Source organism: Passer montanus, unplaced genomic scaffold (genome assembly GCF_014805655.1).
Source record: "Passer montanus isolate IOZ18808 unplaced genomic scaffold, ASM1480565v1 scaffold39, whole genome shotgun sequence".
NCBI classification, from domain to species: Eukaryota; Metazoa; Chordata; class Aves; order Passeriformes; family Passeridae; genus Passer; species Passer montanus.
The window spans coordinates 8,180,581-8,194,615 of NW_024368707.1; positions in this window are offsets into that span (position 1 = coordinate 8,180,581).

Below are 14,035 nucleotides of genomic sequence, written 5' to 3' on the forward strand. Positions count from 1 at the left end.
CCATAGAAGGACCAACCCCTGTATCCACCCTACTTCACTCCAGCACAATAGTAGTAGCCGGAATTTTTCTACTCATTCGAACCCATCCCCTATTCAGCAACAACCAAACCGCTCTAACCCTCTGCCTGTGCCTAGGGTCCCTATCTACACTATTTGCAGCCACATGCGCCCTCATCCAAAATTATATCAAAAAAATCATCGCCTTCTCCACTTCAAGCCAACTAGGTCTAATGATAGTTACAACTGGACTAAACCTCCCCAAACTGGCCTTCCTCCACATCTCAACTCACACATTCTTCAAAGCCATACTCCTCCTATGCTCAGACTCTATCATCCACAGCTTAAATGGCGAACAAGACATTCGAAAAATAGGTGGACTCCACAAAATATTACCCACAATGTCTCACTATCGGCAACCTAGCCCAAATGGGAACACCATTCCTAGCAGGATTCTACTCAAAAGACCAAATCATCGAAAGCCTAAACACATCCTACCTAAACACCTGAGCCCTCCTACTAACCCTTCTGGCCACAACATTCACTGCAGTCTACACAATCAGTATAACTGTTGGAGTTATGGGAACTGAGCATTTGCATGCTAGTCCAGAGCTGTCCTCAGTTGTTATTGGCCTGATGATGGCTTGAGCCCTCTGAGACTCGCTCAGAATTTCTGTAGGAGCTATTCCCTTCACACTTGCTAATTTGGACTCTTATCCAGTGAACACTTGTGTGTGCTACACAGATTTGGGGATCCCCAAACCAATTTCCCAATGCTTGTGTAAGATTTCTAAAAACCTGGGTGCTTTCTGTAACATATTCTAAAGCGTGATTTGATATATATTTCCCTAAGTACAAATATATTTATCATATTTCTATGAGCACTAATTTAATACATTTATTACAATCTCCCACCTTCTATATAAACACCCAAAATTCATGCTTTATTGATGACCTTTATCCCACACGCGTGATTACAAAAAATAAAAAAATCTCTAACATTTAACCTTTTGGTAATTTAATTTTTACTCCAATTCTAAATCTCAGTCCCAATCTTCTTGAGGTATCTCATGGTATACACTGTAGACTGTCTCATTATTTCTTACTTGCTTTTCAAATTTTGCTAAAGCCTCAGCTGCCAAGCTACTTGATTCTCTCTCTTCCAGCTTCATTATTTTAGATACTTGATTAATTTTACCCAAAGCTGCCTCTGGATCCATAGGCATTGTAGCAATCTGCGTGCCTTGTACTACCAAATGAATTAACCTAATAAAACAGGGAATTAGACAAGGTAAAAATATGATCCCAGCCACTGAGCACGATATGACAAACACCAATTTCTTCCACCATGACCCATTGAACAAATTATCCCACCAAAATGCTTGGAGGATAGAATTCCATTTTTGCACTGGTACGTGTGCTACTCATTTAATTTCAGCTGCAAGGCCCCTGATGGTCACCCCACAGTCTTTAATTTCAATACAACATTCTGATTCATTGAATTTTCCACACACACCCCCCTCTTCTGCCAAGAGATATTCCAGTCCATAATATTCTATGATTCTTTCTGCAGGCCATTCTTCCTCTCCCAATTTATGATTCCCACCCATGATAGGGAATTTTTTCCTTAATTCTCTTTTATTTCTATTAAGGATCTCGAATAAGGGTGCCCCCAATGAGCTGCTCTCTGATCTGGGTAGGGTAAAGAACACTGGCCTAATAATTCCTAAAGTGCGTGATCGCTTCCAATTTTGAGGTAATTCACTGTATGCTTTTCTCTCACATATCCAATACATACCACCAGGGGCTTTCCATTTTATTTTTGTATTCCCTGGGTCATTCCAATACTGTCTTAACTCTACCAGGGATTGGTAAGGGCTAACTCCAGAGCCTTTATTCCAGCAAAGTTCAGTTCTGTCACTCCATTCACAGGTAGTTTCTTTCTTCTGACTCCAGTACTCGGCAGGAGGTTCTGGTTGCCAGATGCTGCTTTTATCATTTGAGTCCACCGTCAAAGTGGATATACATGGAGTGTACCCCACAACTCTGGTGTACTCTTTTCCCTCCTAGCTGATACAAAAAGTTCCCATCACCCTCACTTGTTGTTTCAGTACCCAACTGTTGTAGTAATACTTTGTAATACTTTGTCATAGTTTTGGTTTTGTATCCCCTTATTTTCCCAAATGGTGTACCCCTTTTTGTATCCCCTTCCTCTACCTGTGTAATCATTCTTCTGTGTTGAGACCATCCCCAAATCTCCACCCTGGCTCTCTGTCAGTCACTCAGCATCCCATCCTCTCTATCTAAAACTTTCGGTCCAAGTCGTCGAGTGATTAGTCCAAGGCCAGGGGTCAGCCCCCTAAGTATTATTTTATACACTATCCCTAATGTCCATTCCTAAAGTTGCATTCCTGGAGGGTCTTTATTGGTCAACAAATGTATCTACCTTCAGTTTCCTCCCCTTAAATGTAACTTTGAGATTCCTTTTGTTTTACTCTAAGCAAGGCACCCACTGAGGTGTGGGGCTCCCTGGGGAGCTCCAAATAAACCTTGGACAGCTGAGAGTTGGCCTTTTATCCTCTACCGATGTCTCCAGCGTCTCCTCTGGCACAAAGCCGACTAGCCTAGCTGCCCTCAGTACCCTTGGGGCACCAGAGAGTGTCCCCCCGCTGTCGGTCACTTCGGGGCTGCCCCCCCGTTGTCTGCTGACCCGGGGCTGGCTGGGGCTCACTGGGAGGCACCCAGAGACGGAGACAGCTTGGCGGACCAACGTGGCACTCTGAGACCATCTCCAGATCCCACGAGGCTCGGACATTCCTTCAGACTGTTCAGCAAAGCCTCTGGCTGGCAAGCTACCTCAGTGAGGGCACACTCAGTTTTAGTGAGTGGAACTCTTGGGGATGAGATCGGGAACTCCTGACACCCCAGGAATCGATTTCAGGTGGAGGTCACTGTCCCAGGACCCACCTCTTTCCTGTTCTACAGCTGGATCGGTAAATTTGCCTTTTTTCTTCTATTTTTTATACCTTGCAGTGGAGAGGAAGTTTTTTTCTCTATTTTTGGCAGGCTACCAGCTGCAGGCATTTGTTTTTTCTCCCCCGCCTGGGCTGGTGAATCGCTGTCAGCCACTTTGGGGCTGCCCCCCCGTTGTCTGCTGACCCAGGGCTGGCTGGGGCTCACTGGGAGGCACCCAGAGACGGAGACAGCTTGGCGGACCAACGTGGCGCTCTGAGACCATCTCCAGATCCCACGGACGAGGCTCGGACATTCCTTCAGACTGTTCAGCAAAGCCTCTGGCTGGCAAGCTACCTCAGTGAGGGCACACTCAGTTTTAGTGAGTGGAACTCTTGGGGATGAGATCGGGAACTCCTGACACCCCAGGAATCGATTTCAGGTGGAGGTCACTGTCCCAGGACCCACCTCTTTCCTGTTCTACAGCTGGATCGGTAAATTTGCCTTTTTTCTTCTATTTTTTATACCTTGCAGTGGAGAGGAAGTTTTTTTCTCTATTTTTGGCAGGCTACCAGCTGCAGGCATTTGTTTTTTCTCCCCCGCCTGGGCTGGTGAAAGTTTTTGAGATACAAAACTTTACATCACAGCCACAATGGGTGTCTGTTTTTCTGTGTCTCATAAAGGTCTTTATTATAATTTGTTAGAATTACTTAAGGGTGAAGGAATTGGATTTTCAAAAAGAGAGGTGAAACAATTTGTTAGATGGCTGTTTCTTCACCTCCCTGATGTATCAGCTGAAAATACCCCTGTTTTAGCATTTTGGGACAAAATTGGCAATGAGTTACCGAAAGCAGGGTAGTCAGGTCATAAATCTTTGCAAAAAATTTGCTTTTCTAGCTATGCAAATCAGAAATGTTGTAAAATCCAAATCAGAAATGCAGGAATAGCCATCAGGAAGGAATTTCAATGTCTCTGCTTCCCAAAAACCCGATTTACCGCCCCTCAAGCTATTTTCTCCCTCTGCTACCCCTCCTTCCTCCCCCTCAGCCCCCAGACAGGGCACTCTGAGGAAAACTGCACTTTCTAGCTTCCATCAGAAATTCCCAGCCCCCAACCCGAAGGGTTCTGGACAAACTCTCTGAGATTTTACCCTCTCCCGCACTTCCCCGGTTTGTAATGCCCCGTCCCAAAGACCTTCAGTTCCTTTTGAGCCTCCTGTGTCACCTCCGGAGGCTCCCCCACAAGTTTATGATGGTGGAAACCACACTGTGTTTCCTGGTTTTCCTCATTCTTCTCCCCACAATCCTTTCCTCTCCTCTAACCCTTTCCGGTCAGAAACCCCTCCCCTGAAACCTCCCCTCCCAGCACTCTCCCCCTTTCTCTGTCACCACCCCCTCAGGGGCTGGCCCATCAGCTGTCCCCTCCCTTTGTCCTTCCCACAGCCTGCCCTCCAGCTCCCCGGGCAGGGACGGGGAGGGAGCAGAGCCAGGGAGCTGGAACCGGGAAACAACCCATGTCATCTCTGCAGCTCCGGGCACATGCATATCAGACCTGAATGGGGGAATTCAACGGCACTGGACCCCGTTCTCTTTTCAATCCACCAAAGAGCTAGTCAAGGCTCAGAAAGAATTGGGTAGAGACAGTGAATATTTCAGGGGACTTTTCAAATTTACCCTTTCTTCATCACATTTAACCCCTGCTGACATTAAACAGCTTTTTTCCTCCCTGCTAACTCAAACGGAGTACATCTTGTGGGAGACGGCATGGAAAAAAAAAGTGACAGCCAATTTGCCAATTCTATGGGGTGATGAGACCACTGCCACTGATGTTGTTGGAAAGTTACTCTCATTAGACCATTTATGTGGAGAAAGCGAATGGGGTGATGGAGCAAGTCAGGCAGAAAGCATTCCCAGAAAAGCTCTCAAAGAAAGTGTTAAAGCAGCTGAGAAAGCTTTCTTCCGGTTGCATCCTGCTGCTCCAATTTATAATTATTTGAAAATAACAAAATCTCCATTTGAGTCTTTCATGAGTTTTGTGGAAAGGTTGAGAAAAGCTGTGGACTTGCAAGTTCAGAATGAAAGGAGCAAGGCTGGAAATCCTCAACGAGATTGCTAAGCAAAATCCTAACGAAAAGTGTAAAGCTGCCATCCTGAGCCTGCCCCTCGATCTGAACTCAGCCCCCGTATCATCAGAATGAGCTCTGTCCTTCTGCTGCTCCTGTTGTCAGCCATCCATCCGAGTCAAATGTGGATCATTTCTCAGCCTCAGGCGAACGTATGGACCACTCTTGCCAAAGTCCTCAACCAAGGTCACATTTGCCTGTCCGCCTCCTCCGTGTCTGACCTGATGTCTACCTGCCTTGTGGGGATTCCCTCTAAATCCTCTGAGTTACCACAAGCAATCACAAACCCTCTTTATCTAATGAGTCCCACCAGTAACTCCCCCTTTTCCAGTATATAATCTATTAGCCCCTTGGGCAAAATTAATTCGCAGACTGACAGTAGCAGAAAAAGAACCCCAAGAATTCGAGCTCCTTGGTTCTGCAAAAGCATTCTCTTGTATTCAGTTTATGTTTGTGCCAAGGAACCAGGTAAATTTGTATCAGGAAATCAAACAGTTTAAACAAAACTACACAGCAAAAAATTGGTGTAAGAAAATTTCCCAGGTGGAAATGCCATCTACCCCTGATAATAAGCCCCGTGTTCTTCCTAAAGGCTTTTTTCTCATTTGTGGTGACAGAGTGTGGGCAGGTATCCCCTCTTGTCTAACTGGAGGTCCATGTACCCTTGGCAAGCTGAGCCTGTTTACGCCCAACAAGACCCAAATCGTGGATTGGTGAACCAAAACCAACACCCACAATTCGGCCAGCAAAAAGAGAGACTTAAGAGATTTAGATCCAAATTGTGATTCATTGGTCCAAACCAAAAGGGGTTGCAATCACCGTGTTTTTGCCATGGGTTTCTGCAGCCAAGGCTCTAGGTGAATTACTGCAGCTAGAATGTTGGGTGGCTAAACAGGCCAACATTACATCAGCTGTGCTTTCTGACCTCCTGTCAGGTGAAGAAACAACAAGGCAGGCTACCCTACATAATCGCACCGCAATTGATTTTCTTCTCCTACTACATAATCATCGGTGTGCAGAGTTTGAGGGTCTCTGCTGCCTGAACCTGTCATCTAAGGCTGAGGACATCCACAAAACCATGGGAAAGATGCAACAGATGGTCCATAACATCAAGCAGGAAACAGCAGACTGGATGGACGGACTTTTCCAAGGACGGGGACTCTCTGGCTGAGTCAAATCCATACTAAAGTCTGTACTTTTAGTTTTGCTTGTTTTTTGTTTTTTGGTTTTTTTTTGTTTTGATCAGCTTTGGGATCATCAAGAGCATCATGACCAAACTGATATTCAAAGCTGCTTCTTTAGAGATCCCTCTGCTCCCGAGGAAGAAACAGAAACTTTTGCAATACAGCCTTGGTTTGCCAATGCTTGAGATCAGCCCAAGATGAGTTTTGAATTTTTAGACTTAAGGTGCCTCTTCCTTTTTTATTCAAACTAAAAGAGGGAGATGTTGTAGTGTGCTTTTATATTTTGTAATACTTTGTCATAGTTTTGTTTTTGTATCCCCTTATTTTCCCATATGGTGTACCCCTTTTTGTATCCCCTTCCTCTCCCTGTGTAATCATTTTCCTGTGTTGAGAGCATCCCCAAATCCCTGCCCTGGCTCTCTGTCAGTCACTCAGCATCCCATCCCCTCTATCTAAAACTTTCAGCATAAGTCATCGAGTAATCGTCGAGTTGTCGTCCAAGGCCAGGGGTCAGCCCCCTAAGTGTTATTTTATACACTATCCCTAATGTCCATCCCTAAAGTTGCATCCCTGGAGGGTCGTTATTGGTCAACAAATGTATCTACCTTCGGTTTCCTCCCCCCCTTTAAAGGTAACCTTGAGATTCCTTTTGTTTTACTGTGAGCAAGGTGCACACTGAGGTGTGGGGCTCCCTGGGGAGCTCCGAATAAACCTTGGACTGGCCCCCTGCTGAGAGCTGGCCTTTTATTCTCTACTGATCTCTCCAGTGTCTCTTCAACTAAGGGAGTGGTTATGTTATGTAGGAGCTCCAAACAGTCGCTATCCCTGCAAGTGTATCTCCTTTAAATATCTCTTCTTCTGTATGTTATTCACTCTTGTGTGAAACAACTGCTCACTTAAAAAATTTAAAAAGGTTTATTAAACCTTAACAAAATACAACAAAAGGACTACATAAGGAAAAATTCACAACGCTGGGAACTTCCCTTGTGGATACCACGTGTCCAGTTTGTCTTCAAGATGGATGCTCAGTCTTTTATGCCCCTGGGGGTTGCATCAGCCAGCCCTGGACCCTCCTGAAGTCTGTTAGTCATCTCTTCTTTGCCATTTATCAGTGGAGACTGCTTTCTTGTAACTTGACTGGAGATCAGATGTTGCCATGCCTCACCCCCTAAGCAACAAGCTTTTCCATTCCCAACTGCCCCAGGTAAGGGACACATGTGCATGCCTTCTCTCTACTTGTCCTAGGCAACCCAAAGGACGTAAAGATGGGGTGTGTTTGTCAGGCGTCTGAAGAGGAACAGGAGGGTGTGCTCTGACATGGGAGAAGGAATCTAATCACATCTGTCACAAAAGCAGGTCTTAGCAGTCCTCTGTCATCAGATCAGCTAGAAAAGAGGGGTCTACATCTGAAGCAGGAAGAGTCTCAAACCTTCTCTCCTCACAGCTGCCCTAAAACCTCTGAGCATTTGCCATCACTCTCTGTGGTACTGGAGAATGTGACAGCATCGGGGTGTTTCCATGCTACCACAATGCAGTGACTTTCTGCCTTGTGCACAAGTAGTTTCAGCACCCCTGGGCTATGATGTGCCGGATGAGCACACCCTGGCTCTTGTGGTTAAGGCTGTATCCAGATCTCCAACCTGCAAAGGACATTTAGACTGCGTGGGACACCACCAGCTCACAACCAGAGCGGTAAGGGAAGGAGGACACACATCCATTCAGCATTGTGGGGTGAGACTTCAGCTGTGAGCATCAGATGTGGTGCACAGACACTTGCCAGCAGTAATGTTATATATGATTTAGAATAATTTGTGCTTATGTGAAATATACAGGGAAGTTGTTCTGTATCAAGACTAGTAGGTTGTTGTATTTTTCCATGTTGCTGGAGCATTCCCATATGAATCACATTCAGCAATGAGGATAGCCTGACTAAAATTTTACTATCAATTTTTCCCCATAGATTATACAGTCACATTTGTGCCTTATGTGGATTTACAGAGAACTCAGCTATTCCCTTTGCCTGGGTGCAGAGCACAAGCCAAGTCACAGGCACCCCAAACAACCTAGCAGCTCAGATTCCACTCCCATCCTCCCAACCCTCCTGTTTCAAATGCATAGTAAAAAGATTAGCTGTGCAGATCAGGCTGATGCTATTTATATGGTTTTCACTGTTAGCCAATTCCAAACACACAAATGTGGTTTATTTCAATTTTAATATGTGCACTGCCATATACAGAATATAAATCCAGAACAACGAACTTTTAAAAGAGCTTTAAAAGAAACTGAAAATAAGCTGATAATGTCAGGTGCTACAGGGAGCTTAGCCTCTTTCTCCTTACCACATTGAGTACCCTGATAACACGTCCCATTCTTAAACAGGCCACATTTACACTGTTAGAAAACTTTCTGTTAATGTTTTAAAAATCATCCTTTTCAGCCCAAAGTCAACGGTGCCATGTAAATTCCAAATCCTTACAATGCAATTAATCAGCAGGCAAGAGATCAGTAAGTTATTGGAACAGCTTCTGTGTCTTCCGTGTATTTGAAAGGTCACTTTGCTGCTGATGAGAAGAAAACTGCAGGATTCATTTGCAGAGAGAGAAGCTAATTGCTAAACATTTCATGTAAATATACTCAGACTCTTCCAAGCTGTTCATTACCATTTTTACTGTCACTGCAATGGAATAATTTAACATCTCAAACCATCAGACACACTCAATCACAAAGCTCTGCAGACGTCATTGCATTTAAAACACCACTTCTTTCAAGTGCACCACAAGCAGTGGTGTTCATTTTCCATTTTACATCCAGTCAGAAAACCACTGTTACTGTCACAGTTTTTGCACTTCCCAAGCCCATTGCAAATACTTAGATTTCTATCATACAAAATATACCCTATGTAATATTTACTTCCCTTTTCTGCCCACCACTCATAGTCTCACTGTCAGTTCTATCAATATATTGCCTGCTTCTCTCTCTCCCTTTGTTTGCTGTGAGCCAAGCCCTGGCATCTGCGAGCCTTATGTTTGACAATAGTGAGCTATTCAATTCTTTGTTTACACCACACGAGGGTGTTTCAGGCTGTGCAGCATGCCAGAATCAATCTGGAAGACACCCCGTTTGGAAAGGAACCAAGGGGCAAACAGATACATCATTTTTCCACTGATTAAAAGTTTTATCAGGGCAAACTGGTACAGGAGAAAGGAAAGGAAAAAGATGAAGCATCATAAACTAGAAAACAGATGGAAGAGGAATTTTAAAGATGTAATCAGATGTTCCCTGAAATAAAATACTCTTTACTGTGAACTTCGCTATCTTTCCCTGAGCTTTGTCTTGTCCTTAAAGAATAATTTCAAATATAATATGATTTCATATTATTTCTATTAAAATCTCCTTAGACAGGATTAAGCAATCATTATCCCCCTACATAGCTTTTCAGGAGCTTTCCATTGGTCTATTGGTCAAAAGTTAATTGCAGAGTCAGGAAGAATTGCTTACTAACATAATAAATAAAAACAAATTTCTCCTTTGTATCCTGCTTCTTCTGGAGTCAAAGCATACACAGATCTTTCTAATGTTTGCCACTTCTAACACGTGGTGCCTGTAAATCCAGTAAAGACCATGCAAACAATACCCTGTGCTGGTTAGCAGGTATAAATTTTGTGCATAGCTTTATCAAGCAAACACAGACAAGACACCAAACAAAGCTGGAGCAATTCTCAAGGCTTTCAACACAGCTGCAAGGAGGAGAACATTCCTGAAAAGAGAAAACTCCATACATCTGTATTAAGATGGGCGAAACAGCCTATCCCAGGAAATCCCAAGTGACAAAGCCTATATCAGCCACTGTTATCTAAAGAGTCTGGCACTGGGATGGCTGGGGAGTCCTTGCTCTCCCACAGCCTGCTCCCTGCTCCCAGGCACTGCCACACCTCTGCCTGCACTCCAATTACTGGAGCACACCATGCAAACAAGTTTATAGGGGTGATTCTTAAATAAACAAGCCAAGCTTAATTAATTTACAGGACCAAAAGGTGCCTTGTAAGTGAAGCTGCTGCACTACTGTTTAAAAAGGATGTGTCATTCAGAGTGAGGCAAAAGGTAATTCAGGGGGATTAAGGCTTGGGATAGCTGTGAGGTGTGCCAGGAGCAGGGCATCCTCTAAGCTCAGAGCTGTCCTCTCTCTTGTCAGAGAGGTGGACGCCAGGCTGAGGACACCTGTCTGCTCCACACACCCTATGGGCTTAGGGGTGGCAGCCTTTCCTGGACCTCCATCAGCAGGACCCAGCACTACCTGGATACAACAGGCAGGAATGCACACCACGGAGTTCTGGGAAGGGTCACTCACTCCACTGCAATGGCCAGGCCTTGCCACTGACTTCACAAGGCACCTTAGCAACTGCTAACAAATACTGAAAACAAATTCCTTCCTTTTGTGACTTTCCCCCCTCACCCTGCAGCATTCACCATCTCCTCAGTAGCAGAAGAAAACCACTTGTGCATAAAACCATCTAGCTGCTTAGCTTTCCAGTGTGTTGCTTTTATGGCTGTATAATGCAGGTATTAAAGACCATATACAGCAGGCACAGCTAATTTCACAGTATGACATTACATGTTATTACGTGACCTCAGATTCTAACTTGGGTCTGCTTTACAGGTTTTATTATGTCATGGATTTACATTTAGCAATGTGGTTTTGGTTGGGGTAGAGTTCATTCTTTTCATAGGATCTGGTATGAAGATTTATGAGCTAGTGTTTTGGATTTATGATAGAAACAGTGTTGATAATGCAGAGATATTTCCATTACTGCTGAGCAGTGCTTACACAATGTCAAAGCTTTACTGCTTCTCACCCCACCACTGAGTGGGCTAGGGCTGCTCAAGGAGTTGTGAGGTGATACAGTTGGGACAGCTGGCCCCAAGTGACCACAGTGATGTCCCACACCATACGGTGTCATGTTTGGAATATAAAGCTTGGGATGAAGAAAGAAGAGGGAGACATTGAGAGTGATGGTGTTTTGCCTTCCCAATTCACCATTACACTTGATAGAGTCTGGCTTTCCTGTAATTGACTGAACATATGCCTGCCCATATGAAGCAGTGAATATTTTCCTTGTTTCTCTTTGATAGTGTGCAGCTTCTACTTTCCCTATGAAACTGTCTTTATCTCAGCCCATGATTTTTCTCACTTTTATTCTTCCAGTTCTCTCTGCATCCTACTGGTGCAAGTGATCAGCCAGCTGGGGTTAAACCATGACAAACATTTAAGACTCTCTTAAAAAATCTTTATCCACACAGCAAGCTTTGAATGTTTTCCACTTAGAGAAAAGTTTTTATCTAATACTTCCATAGCCACCTTCAAGCATCTGGTAACTTGATCCGGCCAAATAATTTCAGAGTTGACAGAACCCAAGTCCAAGCCAATGATTCCAGCTTTCATAGTGGGGCAGCAGCTGCCAAAAATAATCACTGAATCATAGAATGGTCTAGGTTTAAAGAAATCCCAAAGTTATCATCAAGTTCCAACCCCTTTGCCATAGTCAGGGACATTTTCCACTAGACAAGGTTACTCAATGCCCCATCCAGCCTGGCCTTGAACACTTCCAGGGATGGGACAGCTGAAGTTGCTGCAGTTGAGTAGGGTTTTTTTTGGTTTGAGTTGGTATTTGTTTGTTTGTTTGTTTGTTCTTTGGTTTGTTGTTGTGGGTTTTTTTGTGTGTGTGTGGGGGTTAATTTTTTTTTTTTCCTTTAAGGCAGGGGTCAGTTTTGAAGTAAATTACAATTCTCGAGTAATCGATATGTTCCATTCTTATCGTGGTGGGGAGCAGATAGAGGCAAACAGAAACATAAACCATCCTACACCAAATTTACCTGCAGAAAACCAGGACGACGGGGCTGGCACGGGGCGGGGGGGCGGGGAAATTTCCTCTCTGGGGTCCCAGTCTGTTGGCTGCCCCTTTCCCTGTTCCTTCTCTGAAGCCGGCAGAGGAGAGCAGGCGCCCTCGCTGTGCCCGGGAGGGACACCGCCGCATCGCCGGGCGCGGTGCTGCGGTGCCACCAGCTGGTGAGTGGCGGCAGCACGGCCTTTGGTTTGGTGGTTTTGGTTTTTTTTTTGGTTTTTTTTTTTTTTTTTTTTTAATTGTCTGTTGTTTGTGGGTTTTTTCCAATTTCCAATTTTTTAAGGCGAACAACCTGCCTTCTTCTGCAGTGATGGACCATGTGACAAAAGTTAAACTACTGTGCTTCGACAACACAGACAAGAAACGCTCAAATTAACATCGACCCTTCCAGGCATATAAGGTCGGTATAGTTTTGTAGGAAACAAAGTGTTTTCTATTCAGCACAGATGATGGATTTAGAACTGCTTGTACGACAACATAAATAATACAATGAACTACTCCAAAAAAGGTCTGTTAGATCATTCTTTCCAGTAAGCCATTAACTTAATCTAAAGTTCTAGGAAATGCAATGTTCTGAACCCTGACACTCATTGACCAGTGTTTAGCAGTAAATAAAGCAAATCCCATTCCTAAATCAAAATATCAGTTTTAAGCCTGACATGACTGAAATTAGCTCATTTGCATTAATTACAGAAATAGCATTGTGGTAACAATACATTTCCAAACAAGCTTAGAGGGATGGTTTCTTGGCTGCCTGAAGGTACCACAATTGCTGCCAAAAGCAGTGCTCCTCCTGCAGCTCTGGTGCCTTGCACTGGTGATCACACAGCTGCTGACCTGGCTGAGAGCTGTGCAGAGGGCCAAGCCGAGCCCACCCTCTGCACCATCATTTATTCATTAGTGTCAATATGAGGAAATCTGTAGCTTGGGCAGGACAGGAGGGGAAGATTGGGTCATCTTACACAGGCTTAAGCCATCTGGGAAACTACCGCTGAGGTCTTGGAAAATGTGAAGATAGCAAGTGATGGAAGCTCATTAAGACCAAAGAAAAAAAAAAATTATTACTTTTTTTTCCTTCACGTATACTGTAAATATAATTCCTGAAAAGCAGACTTAAAAGTATTATTTCAAATGCATAGCACTTCCAAAAGGACTAGAATTTTCCATTATCTTTAGGCTTGCTTCAGTCCTTAAGTCTCTGGACCAAAACTGACTTTCTTGTGACTTCACCAATGACAGCTGGGACTTCTTTGCATACACTTGCACCAGGGCTGGTGATCCTTCATCTCACCAAGCACCCTCCTAAATCCAGTGCTGCAAACCTGTGCCAAGAGATGCAGGTTATTTTCTGTCTGTGTATGGTGCTGATCCTTTCTTTTGGTTTCACAGTGATAGAAAATTATATGTTGGGTTATGTTAGTCCACAGTAAAAACAAATAATTGCAAGAACAGCACGAGTAGGTCTCAAAATCTTGTGTTCAGCCACTGTTTGCTGTGTAACTGTGATGTCCATATGGCAGAGATGTCATCTCTATACATTGAATAGATGGACAAGCTTCGACACTCTTCTGTCAGGATGGCAGACTCACATGTTAATCTGCTACCATAGACGAAACAACAAATTCCCAGTTCATCACCCAGTTCAAATTAAGCACATGTAATCTCACAGCGACACTCACTACGAACATAGTGCATACACAGAGATACACAGGATGAAAGGAGTGTCCCAAGGAATGCTCAGCTTCCAAAATTAATGTCATGTAGGAGCTCTGAATTTTAATATGGGTCATTATCACCAAGCTCCTGTAACCACTGTTCCAAAAGCAGAGCCTTTTAACTGTGCCATTCTTCTGTGTGCTACACAAGGGGTGCAGGTGGTG